General features: G+C 29.4%; 1 protein-coding gene across 1 annotated transcript in view; it reads left to right on the forward strand.

Moving 5' to 3' along the window:
• Positions 1-15,618: 15,618 nt before the first annotated feature.
• Positions 15,619-19,337, forward strand: part of LOC107444658 (uncharacterized) — a 26,729-nt gene continuing 23,010 nt past the window's right edge. The window contains exon 1 of the mRNA XM_071185281.1: positions 15,619-15,751. The gene's annotated coding sequence lies outside the window, so the exon portion shown is untranslated. The remainder of the gene's footprint in view (positions 15,752-19,337) is intronic.

Here is a 19,337-nt window from a genome sequence, read left to right on the forward strand (position 1 = left end):
TTGTTAGCTCTTTTACGGAAACGATAATGGTACCAGCAAAGTCTATTTTTGCTTGTGGAGCGATTACGGTGTTTATTCATATTTTTATCAGAGCTTCGACCTCGGAAACGCAACACATTATCAAGTTTTTTTTATATAATTCACACACTTGAGCTTGCAGCGATTCGATAGTATTTGAATAATCGCCGTCGTTGGGTACTTTTTGTTTCGTTTCCGAACTAGCAAAAATATTTCATTTGAAAAAGTAACATCAGCAATCTTATCCATTATAGCTAATTTATTAAGAGGATCTGATGAAGTACTTAAAATCGATTGCATTTGTGTGGGAAGTCTTTGAAGCCATAATGATTTTAGAAATGCGCCGCCAACACGATCACCAGCCAAATCTTGCATTCGTCGCAGCTGTGTAGACGGTCGTCTATCACCTAATGCGATATCTTGCAACAGTTTTTTTAAACGACGTTCTTCAGAAATATTGAATATTTTTATTAATCTTTGCTTTAAGGAATCATACATGTTTGTAACTGGAGGGGAAGGGATAACGTCACTGTCCTGCGATAAAATGTCCGTCTCGAATGAAGCGACGATCGTATGATATATTGTGCTATCTTGAGTAATTCCCGCAGTGATAAACTGATATTCCACCTGTGAAAACAATATTGCAGGATTTTCTTTCCAAAAATTGCGGAACTTTAACAGCTACAGGCGAAAGTTCCTGCATCGCAAGCTCCGTTTTAGAACTGTTTCCATTTTCGCCATCCATCACGTCCGGTGTCACCAGTTTAGCAGATATATAAGTCTATGTAGTTGAAACTAATGCTTTAAGTAAATGAAATAAGAACAGTAAAAACTTAACAACTTTAATATAACATTTAACAAGTAAATAACATTTGTGGAAATATTAGAACACAACTATTGACAAAGATCGCTGACGTTATCTCGAGTAGAAAACAAAAGCTAAACTGGATCTCTTTGTTACAGAAAACTAAACTGAAACTCTTTGTTCAGTTGCCAGATCACAAAAGTTCAAAGTTAGTGCCGCCACAGGTTCAGTTTTTTTAAATAAAAATAAAATAATAAATGTTAAATATGCTCATGTTATCTGTATACTATCGTTTTATTAAACACAATGATTCAAGCTAAGAAATAAGTACTTGTGCATTTGTTCCATCTTTCATCATAGTAGAAACAATGGAACTCATCACGTTATTAAATGTTTCTGTTGGGCTCTTATGTGAAAGCATATGCAGTGTAATATATAAATAACTTCTTATGATAGAAAATAACAATTTACAATTTGCTTATTATCAATAAAAGGAATACAATTTACCACAACAAAAGAAGCTTTTTTGATAATCTTAATTCCATTATTGTATTACTACCTTGCCACTCACTGAGTTGAAATCTTTAAAAAATAACATAAAATGAAATAAAATAAATCATGCTTATGTGGACCCTAAATTACTCTCATACCAAGAAACAATGTTACGATACATTTTTAACATTCACTTCCGCATTATACTTGGTAAGTAATTGTATAAGTTCTGGTTTTTGGTAGGCTCAATAGTATTTTGTTTTAATTTTGAATCATCTGCAGAGGGTTGTTCAATGTTTTTATCTATTGGAGAGCTGTTTGCTACGTTTAACAAATAAGCTGGTTACAGTCTATAAAATGAAACACTGTCATCTTTTCCTTTAAGTTTGATTATGAAATATTTTTCATATCTTCTTGACACCGGATATGGTCCTTGTTAGGCCACTGGATATGGTCCTTGGTTCAAGTTTTTTTTATTACTCCATCTAGTCTGATGAATGCAGGTAAACATGATTGAAGATCCTTGTTTATAAAAATATTTTGCTTTATATTTTGTCTTGCTTTAACTGGATTTAAGGATTTCATCTGATTTTGCAGAGCTTTTGCAAAAGATTCTGCTGAGAAGGGATATTTGGAGGGTTCAAAAAATTCTTCTGGAACTTTTATTGTTTTGATATTGAACAGTTTGAATATTTTCCTAGACCAGATCTCAAACCAAGAAGAACAGTTATGAGAGTTTCACCCCATTTTCTTGAATTATGAGCTTTAATTGCACATCTTAGGGTTCTATGTTGTTTCTCTACTTTACCATTTCAGGTTAGATAATGGGCAGTGGAATGTTGAATTTTAATGCCACATAATATTCAGAGGTTCTTAAAGACTTCGTAAGAGAATTGAGTTCCTCTATTAGTTATTACCTTATATGGCACACCAAATCTTGCTATCCATTGCTCATAGAATGTCTTGGCTACTGTTTCTGCTTCAGTATCCTGAATTGATATGGCTTCTAACCAAGATGTATATCTATCACTGCAAGTCAGGGAATATGTTTTTCCATTTGATGGTGGAAAAGGTCCAATTAAATCTATATGAACTACATCAAATCTCTCGTCTGATTGTTGAAATTCAGCAAATTGTGATATAGTGTGTCTGTTATTTTTTTTTAGGCAATTTATGTATAACTTTGTCCATTTCTGCAAATCTTTATTAATATTGGCCCATATAAATCGAGATGCTAATTCTTTTACGGTTGATTTGACTCCTGGATGTGCCATTTCATGTATTTGCTCAAACACATCATGACGATGAAATTTAGGCACGTATGGTCTGATATTAGTGGTTGAAGTTTCTCACCATAAAAATTTTCCATTTCTGAAGAGATACTTTGAAATTTTAAATAAGGGTTCATAAGCAAACTTTGCAGCTCTGGATCATCAGTTTGCAATTCGGCGATAATTTCTTTCATCTATTACAGATATCTCTCCTATTCTAGATAACGTATCCGCAACTATATTATTTTCACTTTTAACACGTAGAATAGATGTGGAAAATTGAGAAACATATCATAAATGTCTGAGTTGTCTTAAAGAAAATTTTAAATTTTTTTTGTTTGAATGCAAGTATTAAAGGCTTATGATCTGTAAAAATATTAAACTTCCTTCCTTCTAGCAAATGCTTGAAATATTTATATTGTTAAATAAATTCTGCGTAACTCTCGATAGTAAGTACTATAACTTCTTTCGGTAGTATTTAATTTTCTGGAATAAAAACCTATTGGTTTCCAACTATCGTTTTCGTATTGTTGGAGTACTGCACCTATCGCCAAATCTGAAGCATCTGTAAATAAAGACAGAGGTAATTCACCTAGCTCCATGGTAATTCACGATTTAGGTGGGATAGTAAGGCAACACTTGCTAGATCTTGTTTGCATTTTTCAAACCTTTGAATAGCCTCTTCGGTTTAATTAATTTTCCTTTGATCCTTCTTCACTGATCCTTTAAGATATTCATGTAAAATTGCTTGTGTCTTGACAGCATGGGTGAAAGCCATTATATAGCAAGACGGAAAAGAGAAAAACCTGGTACGTAAAACATTTCATTCCAGCATTTTTTTCGAAAAAAATGAAATATCTGTAACTATCAAGATTTCTTTTATAATTCTGGCATATATATAAAACTGCTTCTTTTCCAAGATAAAGTAGATATTGTTGAAAAATTTTAAAAAAGAATAAGTAAACTCCTCCCCAAAACTAACTGTAACTGAAATGGTTTTACTACCAGCCTTTCCTCTTTTCCGTCTCGCTTTCACCCCTGCTGGACAGCATCTTTCAAAAATCTTCTGTAAAAATTTACCATACCAAGAAAAATACGTAATTCATGAATAGTTTCAGGAAATTTTTTGTCTAAAACAGCTTTGACTTTTTCAGGAAGTGGTTTGGATCCTTCTCTGGTAGTCAAGTAACCTAAAAATGTTAACTTTTGAACACCAAAAGTTGATTTAGGCATATTAAGTCTCAATCCATATTATTCTTAGCTGTCGAAAACTTCTTTTAATTGCATTCAGATAAGCCAAAAGACGTAATTATTGCTGTTTTTGGTATATGTATTTCTGTGATTGGAATTTGATAATATGCCTTAAATAAATATATCTTCGAAATTATTACTAGACGTAAGAAAAAAAAATTGTATACCATACAATTCAAAATTTTTTCTACTATTATTAAATGAAATAATAAAAAATAATAAATATTTACTAACATTTATTTTTGCATGGAATTATTTTTGGATAAAGGAATTTTATAATTCTGTACAAAAACTTTTCAATTCTCTAAAAAGGTTCTCGAGATTGAGTGAAATGCGCAAAAAATAAAATTAACTTTATTGGGTCCAAACTTTGGACCGCTCTCCAGGCCAAACTATTGGTACCATATTTCCCAGATTACGGTTATCCCCTATATTTTCGGATTAAAAATCCTAGTCCTTTGAAAAAAGGGTTTGTTTATTAAATTGAAGGGTATTAAATTGAAAAAACTATTTTTATAGTAGAAATATTGCTTTAAAGCGATATTAAATAGAAAATATTTAAATTAATTGTACATTTTATTAGTCCCAGAATGTTATTTTATTTAAAAAATGAATATGATGAATCATGAATGTATTAATAGTCTACAGAAATTTTGACTGTATCCATTTCTAAAGAAGAAAATGTCTAATAAGTGCCTACCAAAATATAAGGAAAAAGTGTAAAAATATCAACTGTGAAATTTAGTTGAATTTAATTTAAAATACAAAAGCGAAGTTTATGTGTAAAATAAAGAGAAGAATAGATTAATCATGAAATGTAATAGTCCTATTTTTTAAGTAAACATCGCTAAACTTAACGATTTGTAAAAAAGAAGAAAAAAAATTACTTATCAACAAGTGCTTTTAGAAAAAAGAGGATAAAGAAAAATAAGCACCAGGGGAAAAAAATTTGAGAAATAAAAAGCACAAGAATAAGAAACTGCTTTTAATACTGAAATGCAAAACTGAAGCACGAAGTAATGATGACATGTTTGATTTAAAATTTTGATGAATTCAGCTGACAGTTCACTTTGGAAACATGAGCTCCGATTAAAAATGTATTAGAATATTTATTAGAATGCAACTAGAAATTACTTATAGCTATAAATAATATACAAAAATTGATTTTGTGATCACAAAAAATTCGCTTTTAAGAAAGCTAAACGTCAAGAATCTAATAAATGCTCGAAATGTATATTTTATATCCATATACAAATTATATATTTTTAGCCATTTAGTTTTGAAATGAATCAACCTCGAAAAATAACAAAAAAATAGCTACTTTTTAACGATAAAATTGCCGAGTTTAAAAGCGGACAAATTGGATATTCTGACTTTTTAAATGCAGTATTATATAGAGCAAAACTATTTAAAGAAAAATTTGAGCAAAAATAGTTAAAATAAATTAAAGTAAAAAACTAAGTTTCTATTGATTCTACTTGAATTGAAGCATTTGCCTTAAAAACGGAATAGATATTTTTTTTAAATAAATATTATTTATTTTAATTTTTTGAAGAAGATAAAGCTTCCACAATTTTTTATAACTATTTCATGAATCTTTTCAAAATCAGTTTCTGCTTTTAGTTTTTAAATTTATTTAAAAAATGAAATAAATATCCTAAAAATGATGACAAAAGGAAAAATTCGAAGGAATGGAAAAATTAATATAGAGTGGAAAACGTAAGAAATAATGGCAAAATTAAAAAACGAATATTTTGAAGTAAAGGAATTTAAATTTTGTCAATAATTTAAATAATTATTTAATTTTGTTTTATGTTAATAATTAGACATGCTGTACAATCATAATATTAGATGAATAATGTAGGATAATTTTTTATTGCGATTAACGAATTTTTAAAAAGCATTTTTTTTCGAAATGAGCTATTTTTAAATATTTTTGAAAGAAATTTTTTTTCCAACTTCAGATGAAATCAATAACATTTAAATTTTACTGTAAAATTTCTACCCATATCTTAATTTCAAGCTTAAAAAATTATAATATTTAAACTTATTCAATATTTTTATGTTCAGTAATTTAAAAACGTAAAAAAATGTTCATTGAGTAAAACAACTTTATTTAATTTTTGCAATGCCATTGCTATTTCATATTATAATTGTAACTTTAAAAGTAATATATGTTCTATAAGTTTTTTTTAATTCTGTTTATGTTTCTATGTTTAATATGTTTATTATGTTTATTATGTTCATTATGTTTTATTATGTTTATTATGCTTATTATGTTTATTATGTTCATTATGTTTTATTATGTTTATTATGTTTATTATGTTTATTATGTTTATGTTTATTATGTTCATTATGTTTTATTATGTTTCTTATGTTTCTTATGTAAATTATTATTTTCTAAGAAACTACTGATTTAAAACCAACAATAACGGAATAGAAAAAAAAATAAGTATGTATTCAAAACCAAAATTATTTGGAAAGTGGTACTAAGAAGTTGAGAAACATAAAAATAGAAAACAATGGGACTTAATTACCCCAATGATGTTTAATTAATTAAGGAAATACGTATATGCATTTTGAAATAAAAGAGATAAGCTATGTACTTGAAATCAAAAGTTATGGAGTAAAGGTATTTATTTGCCTAGAAGAACAGCAAAAAAATAGTCACACTATCATTGACGACAATGATGTCAATTAATGTTGGTAATATGTATTAATTGAGATTAAAAACTAACTTCTGAACTTAAAAGTAATAAGGGGAAAAGATGCTTATTCGCGTTTTAGGTAACAGTAAAAAATCTGCACATTATTATTGACACGAATGCTCAATTTATATTACTAATGAGTATCAATCGAAATAAAATAAAATAAGCTATGTGCTAAAAGATCAAGGTCATACAGGATACATTAATGGGAAATTCGCTTAAGAAAACCGCAAGAAATCGCTATTCACAGATGACGCTTAATTCATACATATCACTGACGGTAATATGTACTACTGGTATTATGGTAATTGGTGAATTGGTTTTGATGCGAATTCTACAATGGGTTTTTCGTAATTTCAGAAAATATTTTTTCCGGTGGTAGCTTAGATAGTGTATTAAAATTTTAATTCCGAGTCGCAAAAAGAATGTTCTTGAAGCATCGGCATCATTTCGTCCACAAAGTAAAGAGTTACCTGATGTTTACAGATGGATCTGCAGACGCTAAATAGTCTGCAGAGATGTTTTCTGAGATGTTGTGAGCTAATTTATATCTAGTCTTAAACGAGTGATGGGAGGAACTCCACATATAAAAGATTAGTTACACAAAAAATTCTCAGGAGGAAATATATTTATGTTTCAAAACAATTACTATGTGCACAATACCACTACTTCTTTGACAATATGTGTTTTTTCCTTCATATTTTTGCTCAAAGGCGTGTTCTAAATAGGGGAAATACAAAATAAGCTTAATTGCGTTAGCAACTTACTTCCTCAAAACTCTCATTTAAAGAGTTTTCATAATATAATCCTACAAAGCTTAAAGGTAAAAACTGATAAATTGTTAACTTAGATTTTCCTTGTCCAAATCCTGTTTTTACTAAAGGTAGACATTCTTTTTTCAATATTTGAAAATTCTTTTAGTTTCATTAGATATACCTAAGATATTTTGAATTAAGTTTGAAAAAATAAAATTCTGAGAATTTAAGGTATGTGATTTTATTTAAATTTTAATTAGTATCAGTGAATCTTTAACTTATTTTTTAAACTCATCTTTTGATTCAGTTCAATTTCAAAATATATTAAAACTTGCACCGTAAACATAAAACCTATCTCTAAATTCAGTAACAAAAATATTTTACTAAATTACAAGACCGCTTTCAGTTCTGCCTATATTCTCTGAATTAATCAAAAAATTAATATCGAGATGAATTTATATTTTTTTTGTGAAAATGTTTTCTTGCTGCAGACAGCTAGTTAGGTTGTATTAAAAACAGACACATCCCAGATGAACTTTCAAAACTTATATATTTAATTCACACACGGAACAATAATCCCTTGTAAAACTCCTGCAACTTTTTTTAAATATTTCCAAGGCATTTGATAAAGTAAATCATTCAATTTTATAACAAAAACTCAATTATACTGGAATAAGAGGTAATAATTTAATTTGGTTTGAGTCTTACTTATTTAATAAACAAAAAAATTATAAAAATTAAAAATGATTTTAGTAATTTAATTTTTCTAGGTTTCATTTTAGGAACTTTACTTTTCTTAATTTTTATCAATGACTACCCGTTCTTCGCATGGGGAGAGTAAAAAAATTAATAAAAAATCAATAAATCAGTATTGAGAAGCACTACGAAATCATGCCCAAAACTGTAAATCATATACCGATCCAATTAACGAAATTGGACGAAGAACCAGGTAAGTGAAAATTTGTGGGGAATTAATGAATCAGAGAAAATAAAAGAAGTGGTTGTATCAATACTGTTACAGAACTGTTTTTGCCTTCTCTCAAATTTTAACATAACTAATTACATCAGTTTTCAGTATGCTTGCATGATTTTTATTTCAAATTAGGCAGGAATAAATAAATAAAAACAATGAAATATTTGTCCCTCTTTTTAATAAATTGGTAATTAAATAGTTCGGATGCAACTTTTTTTTAGTTCTGAAAATATAACTCATCTGGTTCTTCCTCTAAGTTTGTCAATTAATATAGTTAAAATAATTAAAAAATTTTTGTTTAATATTATTTGTTTCCCGTTTTGGTTTCTTTCCGTCATTGAAGTAAGCAAAGCCTGTTTTTTGTAGTTTATCCCATTAGAACAAAGATAAAATATATTTAGTATCACTTCGCATGATGCTATTGCACTAACAAGTAATTTTCTAAGGTACATATCCCTTTCGAAGACCGTAAAACGCTTATTTCCAAAGTATCAGTGTATACTACTCAGTATTGGGGATGTCTTAATAATCACCAAATATATATGATATTTTATACCTTTATTAATATATTTGGAACATATTACATAACCCTTCAGCATTTAACTTTTGTGAAAAATACATTTATCAGTGACAGCCAACAAAAACCGAATTTTTTTTAATAAAAAAACTTGAATTCTTATTAGAACTTGATAAGATTTTTGGAGCGTGGGCATTTCTCTATCTAATCTTTACCACTATTGTTATCGAGGATAGCGCCACCAAAGATAGTTCGTAGGACCTTCCTTTCGAAGGTTGCTAATAACTTCTCTTCCCTTTTTATTAAAGTCCGTGTCTCTGAAGCATAAGTTAAAACTGATTTGATTAATACCTCATAAAGTAAAATCTTTGTCTTTTTTTTTGTTAAGTGAGATTTCAATAATGATCTTAAACCATAGAAGCAGCGATTGGCTGCGATTATCCTTTTTCTGATTTCAGGATTATTGTCATTTTGATAGTTTATTTATAGAATAGTTATGAAGCTTTAAAATATGAAAATCATTCTAATTTGAAAATTAATGGTCCTAAACATTAATGAAACTCATTTACAACATCAATTTTTTATCGCGTTATATACTCTCGTCTACTTATCAAAATCAATAATTTGAGTGAGATATATTGAATAATTTCTGAGTAAGAAAAACTACAAAGTAATATTAATTTCAAATACGCTCTATGATGGCTCAAGTGATAGAGCGTTCACCTTCCAATGAGGTGAACTGGGTTCGAATCCCAGCGATGGCTGTTTGATATGAATTCCACATACGTATTGCACCGACCACAATGCTGACGTGAAATATCCTCAGTGGTAGACGGATCATGGATTAGATATCCCTTGCCATCAGGCTAACTGTGGGATGTTTTGGGGGTTTTCCTCACCATGTAACGCAAATGAGGATTAGTTTCATCAAAAAATTCTCCACGAAGGCAAATTTCTCCCCATACTTGATCCGGAACTTCCCTTCTCTTCTGAATTGGTTTCAAAATTGCAGTTGAACATTAGTAGTCGAAGTCCCAAAAATTGGGTTGGCTGTTCAACAACGGTTATAAAATAAAATAAAGTACGCTCTAGCAAAATTTTAATTAGTTTCAACATATATAAAAGTGATTTAGAAATTTCTTATATATTTGAATCAGAAATTCTTATTTTTTTAGAGGTAGCATTTTGATGGGACGAAAAATAATGCACAATATGATGGATTCCCATTAACAAATGTTTTATTACATTTCGTGAAAATAAATAAAAGAAATCGCTATAGTAATAGCTGAAAGCAGAAAATTGTATTCTATCTGTATTGCCAACACTAGACAAATAATATCACAAATGAATGGTTAAACAAACAATGAATCACGTTTGTGAATCTCTTTTAATAATGGCCATGCAATTGCGTGATACACACGCTATTTAGAAGAGAAATATTTAGACTAATTCAGTTAGAAAATGACACATTTTTTTAAGGGTATTTCATGAAGCTCTTTTGCCAATAGTTACACTAAGTTTACCATCTTGCGAATTTTCTGCGCATTAGACAGGGCAAATAGTTTATCTATTAAGGAAAATCATAAATATGGCGAGATTTTTATTTTTATTTATTTTTTATCTAGAGGAAAATGAATCAACAAATAATAATTATTTTTTCCTCATTTCTATGAGTCCAGAAGATGCTGCGTTTGAGTCTTTTTTAAAAAAACAGAAATAAATGTCACAAACGTTTTTTAATTTCATAAAATTGTGGTTTTTCATCATTAAAATAGAAATTACTGGCAATTTATGAACAAATATCAATCTATGGTTAATGAATAACTGTTGCAAACTCTCACAATTCATTAAAAAATAGAGTATTTTTCGTTAAAAAAAGATTGGTTTGTGATGGTAGTACCTTCGGAGTTTGTTTTTAATTATAAATTAAGTTTGTTCTTAATTACTAATTAAATCACGAAAAATCAATTTTTTGATTAGAGAAAAAAGCCATTTCAGATTTTCACTATAGAATTTTGAACAATAACAATAATTTTGTCAACATTATTGCTTCTAATTACCGACTTTCGTTCAATTCTAAAAACTTCAACAAATCAAAACAATTAATGCTACAATAATACCATTTCTAGCTCTTAATTTCTAATATGCATAATTCTTTGACAATAAATTTTGAAAAGATTCTAAAAATACATATTAAGAACTATGATTCATGAACAAAAAATAACAACAAAAAAAATAAAAATTGGTGGTGGTGGTGGTGAATGTGGAGTAAAAGACTATTTTTCATTGCACTGCTTTATGCTGAAGTTAATTTATTTACTACTGATATATGCGCACAATACGGTATCAAGTTTGAAAATGAGAAAGCTTGTGGTAGCAACTGCGGCGTCATAAAAATGACTACTACAAAAAAAATTTCAAAAATTATAAAACCTCTTCAATTTTGGGAAATGTATAATAATAAAATGAAGAGTTTGTGTATCTTTTTTATAACTTGAGAGCCATTTATATTAGCATCATGAAATTTAGACGGAGGGCGAGTGAAACGAGCAGTTTTAGCCTTATCCCAAAAATTGTTTTTATTAGATTGTTCTAGAGAGACTTTTGAAAAGTGGAATTTTTTCATTGGTTTAGAACGAATAATAACTACACTGTAGGAATTTTTAATACAAAATTAAGGTAAAATAAATGGCAGCAGTCTATCCATCAAATTAAGCGTTAAGTTTACGGTAGACATTTTTTTTCACCCTTATGGTTTTGAAGCAGTTCACAACTGGTATGGTTAAAAAAAACTTCAATACAAAGCAATACAGTTTTTAACCATTTACAACTACCATGAAAATCCCAGACTTATTGCGTTAAGCATCTTTATGCTGCCAATTACGCGCGAATGAGAGTATCGTATTCTAATAGTCCAGAGTTAAAAATTAGGGAGTGCAGAATTTCATGTGTTGAAGGGAATGGATTGAATTATGATAGTGTCATCACTAGGACACGATACCTCGAAGCCAGATAGATTAGCCCTTATATATATANAATACTTTAACCAAACTATATATATATACACATCATTTCTCTTTCGCGTTAGCAACAAAGAATTGAATTATCTTGCAAATTTCTGAATGAAAATCTTTTTCTCACGAGGACATCAAAAAGCTGAAGCAGACAGCTATAGTTGGGAAGAATTGAAAGTTTGAAAGTGAAACTAACAAAGTGTTGTATGTTAAATTGGCTTATTCAGGATTAATAATAATAATTTAATTCATTTTAATGGTTTTTCATTGAAACATGAATATTAGTCGTTCCGTCACGCTCTAAAATACAACTGTTACGTTTTTATGTTTCGCTGTTTTAATAAAATAAAAGCAGAAGAAAGCGTCGATGACTATGAAAGACATATAATAAAAATGCTTGGGAGACGCACAGTCAAGCATGCTGCTTTTTAAAAGCATAATTATTGCTTTGTTTCTGCAAGTTTTTTTTAAACAAGCCATTTATTTAAATTTTTCCATTTCAATACCTTATTATTGTCTAAATATTCGACTATTTTAAAGAGGAATTAATAAATAAATATTATTCATATAGTACTGACGTATGGACCGGGATAGCCTGGTTGACAAAGCACTGGATTCACACTTGTGAGAGTAGGCCGAATCCAGCCGGTCGATGACTGTGCTCTTTTTTCCCACAAGATCGAATTCAGCACTTGTCTAGGTAGAAAAGTTAGATGCATGAATACGTGCAAGTACAACAATGGGCCGGGATATCTAGGCTTTTTAAGGAGCTGGACTCGCGTTCATGAGAGAGAGAGAGAGAGTTCGAATCCAGGCGGCCGATGACTCCCCGTGTACGAAATGGTGACTGATGCACGTAAATCTGTCGGGTCCCAAAGTCCTCCATGTTCACAATCAATCAATCGAACAAATCATCACAAATCAATACCTCTGGGGGTACTGAATTGGAGAATTATCGTTCTCTGGTTCATTTCAAAATTATGATCTGTGGTCAAATGAATGGATGTATGAATGAGTCCGCCCTATGGGTGCGACGCATGATTGTGGCAGAAGTCAAAGACTTGGCCATAAATGTTGCCACTGGAAAGCAAGCACACCCCCCCCCTCTGCCTTAATGGTCGACGATGACAACACTGCTCATAATCAGTACCGGGCAAATCCCGTACTTCACGGTCGATGCAGCTAGATATATTATCGTCTCCAGTAAATATTGCATATAGTGTTTTTATTAATCCACCTTAGTATATTTTAATCGAATTCTGAACTCTGAAAGAAAAAACGCGTTTTAAAATCAAATTTCTAACAATGAAATTTTTCTGCCACATTATAAGACCCATAGCAACCTTGTAAAAGAAATTATTGACCTTTAAAGTCTTTCTATAAAAAGACTAATTTAATAAAATGCACCGAGGGATTTATGCAAATTGACGATGTCACATTTATTTCGAATTTATTTGGATTCATTAGTTTATTCTTTAAAAGAAAGAACAATGTTTATATTAGAAGTTTTAAAACGGAATCAAATGCAATGTCACTTTTTTTAAATAGATACGTCCACTTTCTTAAATAGCTCTGTCCATTTTCATAAACACTCATATATAACTGCTTTCATTTTCGTAAATACACGTTTTGAGCTGTCCACTTTTGTAAGCACGCATTTTGTGTTGAGTCCATATTCGTTTTAAGAGCTCAAATATAGCCGTCTATTCTGAGACTGTCTTTTTGCTTGAACATGAAAGAGAAAAACAAATGATAAGAAAGAAGATGTAAAGTTGCCTACGAAAAAATAGAAACAAAAATGTGGAAAAGCAATACTAGAAAAACCATGGTAGTCAAGTGCAAATCAGAAAATGAATAATAAATTACGATGAAAAAACAAAACTAGGAAAATCACAGTGGAAGAGAGAGACAAATCGAGGCAAAATGCATTTCCACACGCTATGGAGTGGTGGCGAGGAACTCTTGTCACTAACATATGTATCGGTATTTATGTAAAGCAATGTTTCAAGGTATCAAGATCAGCTAATGTGACAGGGTGGCAAGAATTTTGGCATTATCAAAAGTGAATTTATGGGCACGATTCCAACAATGTGCAAAAATCGATCATTTATTACATTCTTGATAATGACGTATATATTGCATTCCTTTAGTCAAAACTTAAAAAATAGTAGATTAAAACAGTTATTCACGGAAAAGTATCAACATGAATGCATGTCCCCCGAAGAAGTTTTTTGTCGTTTGTTCCATTTCAATTTTTATTTCAAATTAATTATAATTCTATAATATTTCTCATGTATAATCAATTCTTAATTATACGACAATTTTCAGGTTTATATTGCTTTAGAGTTTGCCAAAGTTTGTCTTTCATTTTTCTATTTTGTACTTAAATGTTACATCATCAAACTGATTTTTAACAGATTTTTATTTAAGAATATTATTCCATAAAACTTGTTCTATAAGCATTGTGAGACAGTAAATAAAAATGATGCATAAAAACTAAATTCATAAAATTTATGCGTAGAAACTCTTAGAGCTTTTGAGCTTTTTAATTAATTTTGACTAGCAAAAAAAAAAAAAAACTTTAATAATTTATCGTTTAGTTTTACATAAATAAAATATCATGAAAATTTCGACAAAATCAAAAATATGGAATACTTTAACCAAACTTATTTGTCCAGTTTTAAAATAAATGGTTCTTTTAATCGCCTCGAGTGATGTTGAAAAGTAATTTCAAATAAACGTATTAAGATAACTCAGCTCATTTTTGAAGGGTTTTACTTGGAACTTCTCTTTGACTGTCACCGTTCATTCGTCAGATTAGGATAATTTTGTTCTTCCTTCTTTTCTTTATTTTATTCACTTATATATTTTCTTTTCTACTTAAATATTATGTTTAACAAAACCTTTTTAGTACATTTCAATGCTTCACACTATTACGAAAAAAAAACTTTAAAAATGAGAATGAAAATGAAAGTAATGATGAACAAGGAAGGCAAGTTGAAAATCGTTAAGAAGAAACTTAGAAAGTGGTATAGATGACATTTAGAAACTCTTTTGAACTTCATCATTCAAATCAAATAAAGGAAAGAAAACATTAAAAGTAACAGCACTAAATTGACAATAAATATGAGAAAATTAAAAAATTATATTATATATTTGAAATATATAAGACACACTTGTGAAATATATATAAATATTTGAAATATATGGTATAATAGAGAGATCGCTGACAATAGAGCTTTTGTTTTCGGTTCTGTAGAATGATTTGAAATATTTGAAAGTTATTAATTTTTTTTTTAAATTTTTTATAACATTTGCTGTCAGTTTAACGCTGTTGATTTGAACTGTATATGTGTCTCTTTAATGTGACGTAACTTCTGCTGAATGGCATCATCTCTGATGTTGACTAGATCTTCTTTTATTTCTACTGATATTTATTCAAATGTGACACCACCAAAACGTAACGTTGTTTTTAAGGAAATCTAATTATAAGTTTCATTTTTAATTAATCTGAAAGATAACTGAAAGTAATACAGTTTTTGCACTTGTTTTCTTCCGTGTGAGTAATAACGGTAAAGCTATGGTGGTTAAACTAATAGAGAAAAGCTCTCTTTCAGTAGTAGACAGATCAAACATGAATTCACGCAGACAGTTAATGGGGAGGAGTTTAATGAGTTGTTTACATATGTTAAGAGCTTTTCATACTCATTTGATGATTTATCTACTCTTTTATATTTATTTTTCTCGACGACAATGTATAAATATTCTCTATACTTTGTCACGTCACCGTCGCACACACGACTTTCACAAAAAGCATTCACTTCATAAATGGGAATTCGCTTCAAGTAAATGCAGTTTGTTATGATCATAAACCTATTTTGAAGTTCAAAACTTAAAAATATTTAATTTGTTATTTTAAGCTAAATTTATTTCTAAAACTGTGGTTGGTAAGTATTATATTTGATAAATCTATTTGACTCCATTAAATTATGATCCGCGAAGGGAATGACCTACGTATTCAGATGTATAAATGCTCTTTAAATAGTTTGAGAAGCGAACTTAAATGATAAACGTCAAAGTACTCACTATGTCAAATAATTATTTTGTTTTTCGTTTAGGATAATTTCAACATGAGTAATCATCACAAATGTGGAAAATGTAAAGATTTAGAAAAAATTTGCACGCTAATAAATAGCGTGCTCTTTTTTAAATTGATTTTATTTATTTATAATATATTGACAGATATCAAAAGTTCAATCTTTGAACCAGCTTAGATTTTATTTTTAATTTTGATGAAATAAAATGAATTGAAGAAAACAGTTTTGAATAGCCATATATATTCCAGATACAAACCTAATGGTTAAGATTACTTATCTTACCAACATAGGCTATACTTTGTGCCATGCAGACTAAAGCAAAAAAGAAGAAAAAAAGTAAATAAAGCATGAATGAAAGCGACAATTACGTTTTATTTCTGCTCTGCGCTTGATCCGCTTTTCCTTCTTTTTTTCTTTTCACAATTATTTTTAAATTTTATTTCCAATATAATTTGCATAGGAGATGTTCCCTCTCTGACAATTGTTATTTTAGAAGTATCTTCTGATTATGGCACTTCATTTTATTCAAAATCGTCAGACAACAATATCACATTTACACTTCATATCTCTCAAAATCTATCTACATAGAAAAATCATAAGATTTTCTATTTAGGTTGCTCAACTTTGCGTAATTAGTTTAAGAGCAGTGAAACTTGTAATTAAAAAATGCCTTGTAGGGCACTCTGCAGCCGAGAAATTTGACATGGAAAAAAAGCAATTTTTATTCATATTGTGAGGGATGGTGAGCTCGTCATTTTAAGTTAAAACAATAAAATTACTGCAAACAACAATAAAAGATTTATTCATTTAATACATTTTTAATTAAGACTAATTAATCAGATACAAAAAAATGAGAGAATGAAAGATGATTTCCCGTTTTCCGTTCCATATTCTAACCACTCTTATAACTAAACAGCTAACTCTACACGCTTAATCTAATCAGAAAATGAATTCAATTTACAAAAGAGAAGAGAGACAAAGAAGTAAATAAACTATTAAAACATTAAATCAAAACGGAAAAGCGCCTGAAGCAGCTAAAACCAAATTTACTTTATTTAATTTAGAAATTCAATCAAACATTAAATTTTTAAAAATTAAAATTACGCGCTTAATTAAACCTTTCTCTTGAACTGCCTTATATTCTTTTTTTTTTTCTAATAAGCCATTGCCGAACTTGTCCTTCACTGCGTCCATTTGCATGTCTCCAAAGCAAAGTTTGAACTGAATCTTTTATGCTGTCTTCGATAATTAAACATTGGAAACTTCTTTGCATATCTGCTAAGGTGATTGTCTATGTATGTACGAGAAAAGAGTTAAACCCCAGCTCTGCTAGTTTCAACGTTGAAGGACATGTGTTGTTAATTATTGCGTTGAAGGACATATGCCGAGAATCATTAACTCGTTTTTTTAAACGATTGCTGACTTATATTTTTATGGCTATGCTGTTAAAAATTAAAATGAAACCTTTCTTGTAAAAATGTAATATACGTGATTTCTCTGTAAAAATTTAAAAGAATGTTGAATCATGATATTCTTCATATTCGCTTCAACCCCTATAGGACGTTAAACTGAACTCCACTGTTGGAAATTTCCTTGAAAAATTTCTAAACAATTTATTTAATCGTTTTTTTTTACCTTTTTCAAGCAAAAACGCAAAAACGTCACCATCAATAAGATGGTATTCAAATTGTTAACTGTGAGAAGAACCGTTTATTAACTGCTTTAACCTGAAAAGTTAAACAACCAGAATTTTATAGCGCTAACTAAGCTCACCTAATGAAGCCACTTAGTTCCTTGTAGCTGATACCATATGATAGCAGAGAGAGCTATTCTGTCAGTCTCAAGATGGACAGAACGGGGGTTCGAGTCCTGGTCAAAACAACAACAGTGTATTTTTTGCCATCTTGCACTCTAACATGAATGAGATACTAGTAGGGTTAAATATCATACAAATAAAAATTTTCCTCATTCTCATAAAAAAATATCATTGCAAAAATTTAAAGCGATGTTTACTAATTTTAAATTTTACAGAACACACTTTAAAAAATTCCAGGATCAAATTACGGTTAAAAAATACAGACGTGTGCCTCATCACTGGTGTATGCATCAATCATAAAATCCATTTTTCTGTAAAATATTGTACCGTATTTTATACAGTAATATTTATTGAATTCGAGCATTCAGTAATTTTACGGTAATTATTACTGTAAATATTACCATGAATTAAATTTTTTATTCCGTAACATATTCCAGTAAAAATGGATTTTACCAACAAAAAAAATATCACCACTCTAATTACCGGTACTTTTTGCGGGAATTTTTTACCGTGCAATAATCCTCAAAAATGAAATTTTTTTTATTCTTAACTCACGTAACCTTGTTTTTTGTGCTTCAGCTATTCATCTGCAATATCTTTTTTATTTACCTTATCTCATACAGGGAAATCGGAAATTCACGGTCATTAAAACACCATATTAATTATATACAATTAAAAATGGCTTTTACACATTTTAAGCAAAGTTATTTTCATTAAACTTTAGTTTCTATTATGATTTAATAGAAATGCCAAATTAAATGTTTTTCTAAACATTTAATATGACAGCTTTAGCAGACGAAAAAATAATACCTTGACAATGCTACTTAAAATGTAAAGATTTTATGTGCCAAAACGAGTGCTATATTTAATGGGGACCAAATTTTTATGCTTACTCAAACTTTTATGCTCACTCAAACTTTTATGCTTACTCAATCCTTAGAATGCTAACTCTTATGTTCACTCAAACTTACTTGCTTGTAGCTTCGTGTGTGTAGCTCCACGTGTTTGGCGCCTATTTCGTTAAGAGGGAAATATTAAAATAATAATGTATCCTGTTTCAGTGATTTCATTTCTTATATTTCAGTTTTTATTTGATTTTTGATGATTTTTAGTTCATTATTGAAGAGATTTTGTTGTTTACACTGACGCTGAGAATCAGTGAATTTAGAGCATTGCACACACAGTTTTGTAGAAATATCTCCCTCCCTCACCTCAACGAATTGAAACTAATTTTTTCTGTGTTTTTCCTGTATTCCTTCACCAATAATGACTATGAAAATATTCATTTTTAAAAAGTGTGGATTAAAGGGTGAGGAAAGAAAACTCTGAACTGTCATTTCACATTTTGTCTCGTGAGCACTCATGTTATCTGCAAATTTGAATCAAATTGTTCATTTGAATTTATTACAATATAACAACATTATTTACAAAAGACAGTGATTTTGTACTTAAGTATTAAAGTTGAAATGTTCCAGAATTCTATTTAAGTTGTTATATATATATATATATTTAGAAAAAACTTATAGAATAAAAATAAGGATACAAAGAAAATATTTGGGCCGGGCGTGGTGGCTCACGCCTGTAATCCCAGCACTTTAGGAGGCCAAGGCAGGTGGATCA

Source organism: Parasteatoda tepidariorum, chromosome 9, assembly GCF_043381705.1.
Source record: "Parasteatoda tepidariorum isolate YZ-2023 chromosome 9, CAS_Ptep_4.0, whole genome shotgun sequence".
In the NCBI taxonomy this organism is placed as follows: domain Eukaryota; kingdom Metazoa; phylum Arthropoda; class Arachnida; order Araneae; family Theridiidae; genus Parasteatoda; species Parasteatoda tepidariorum.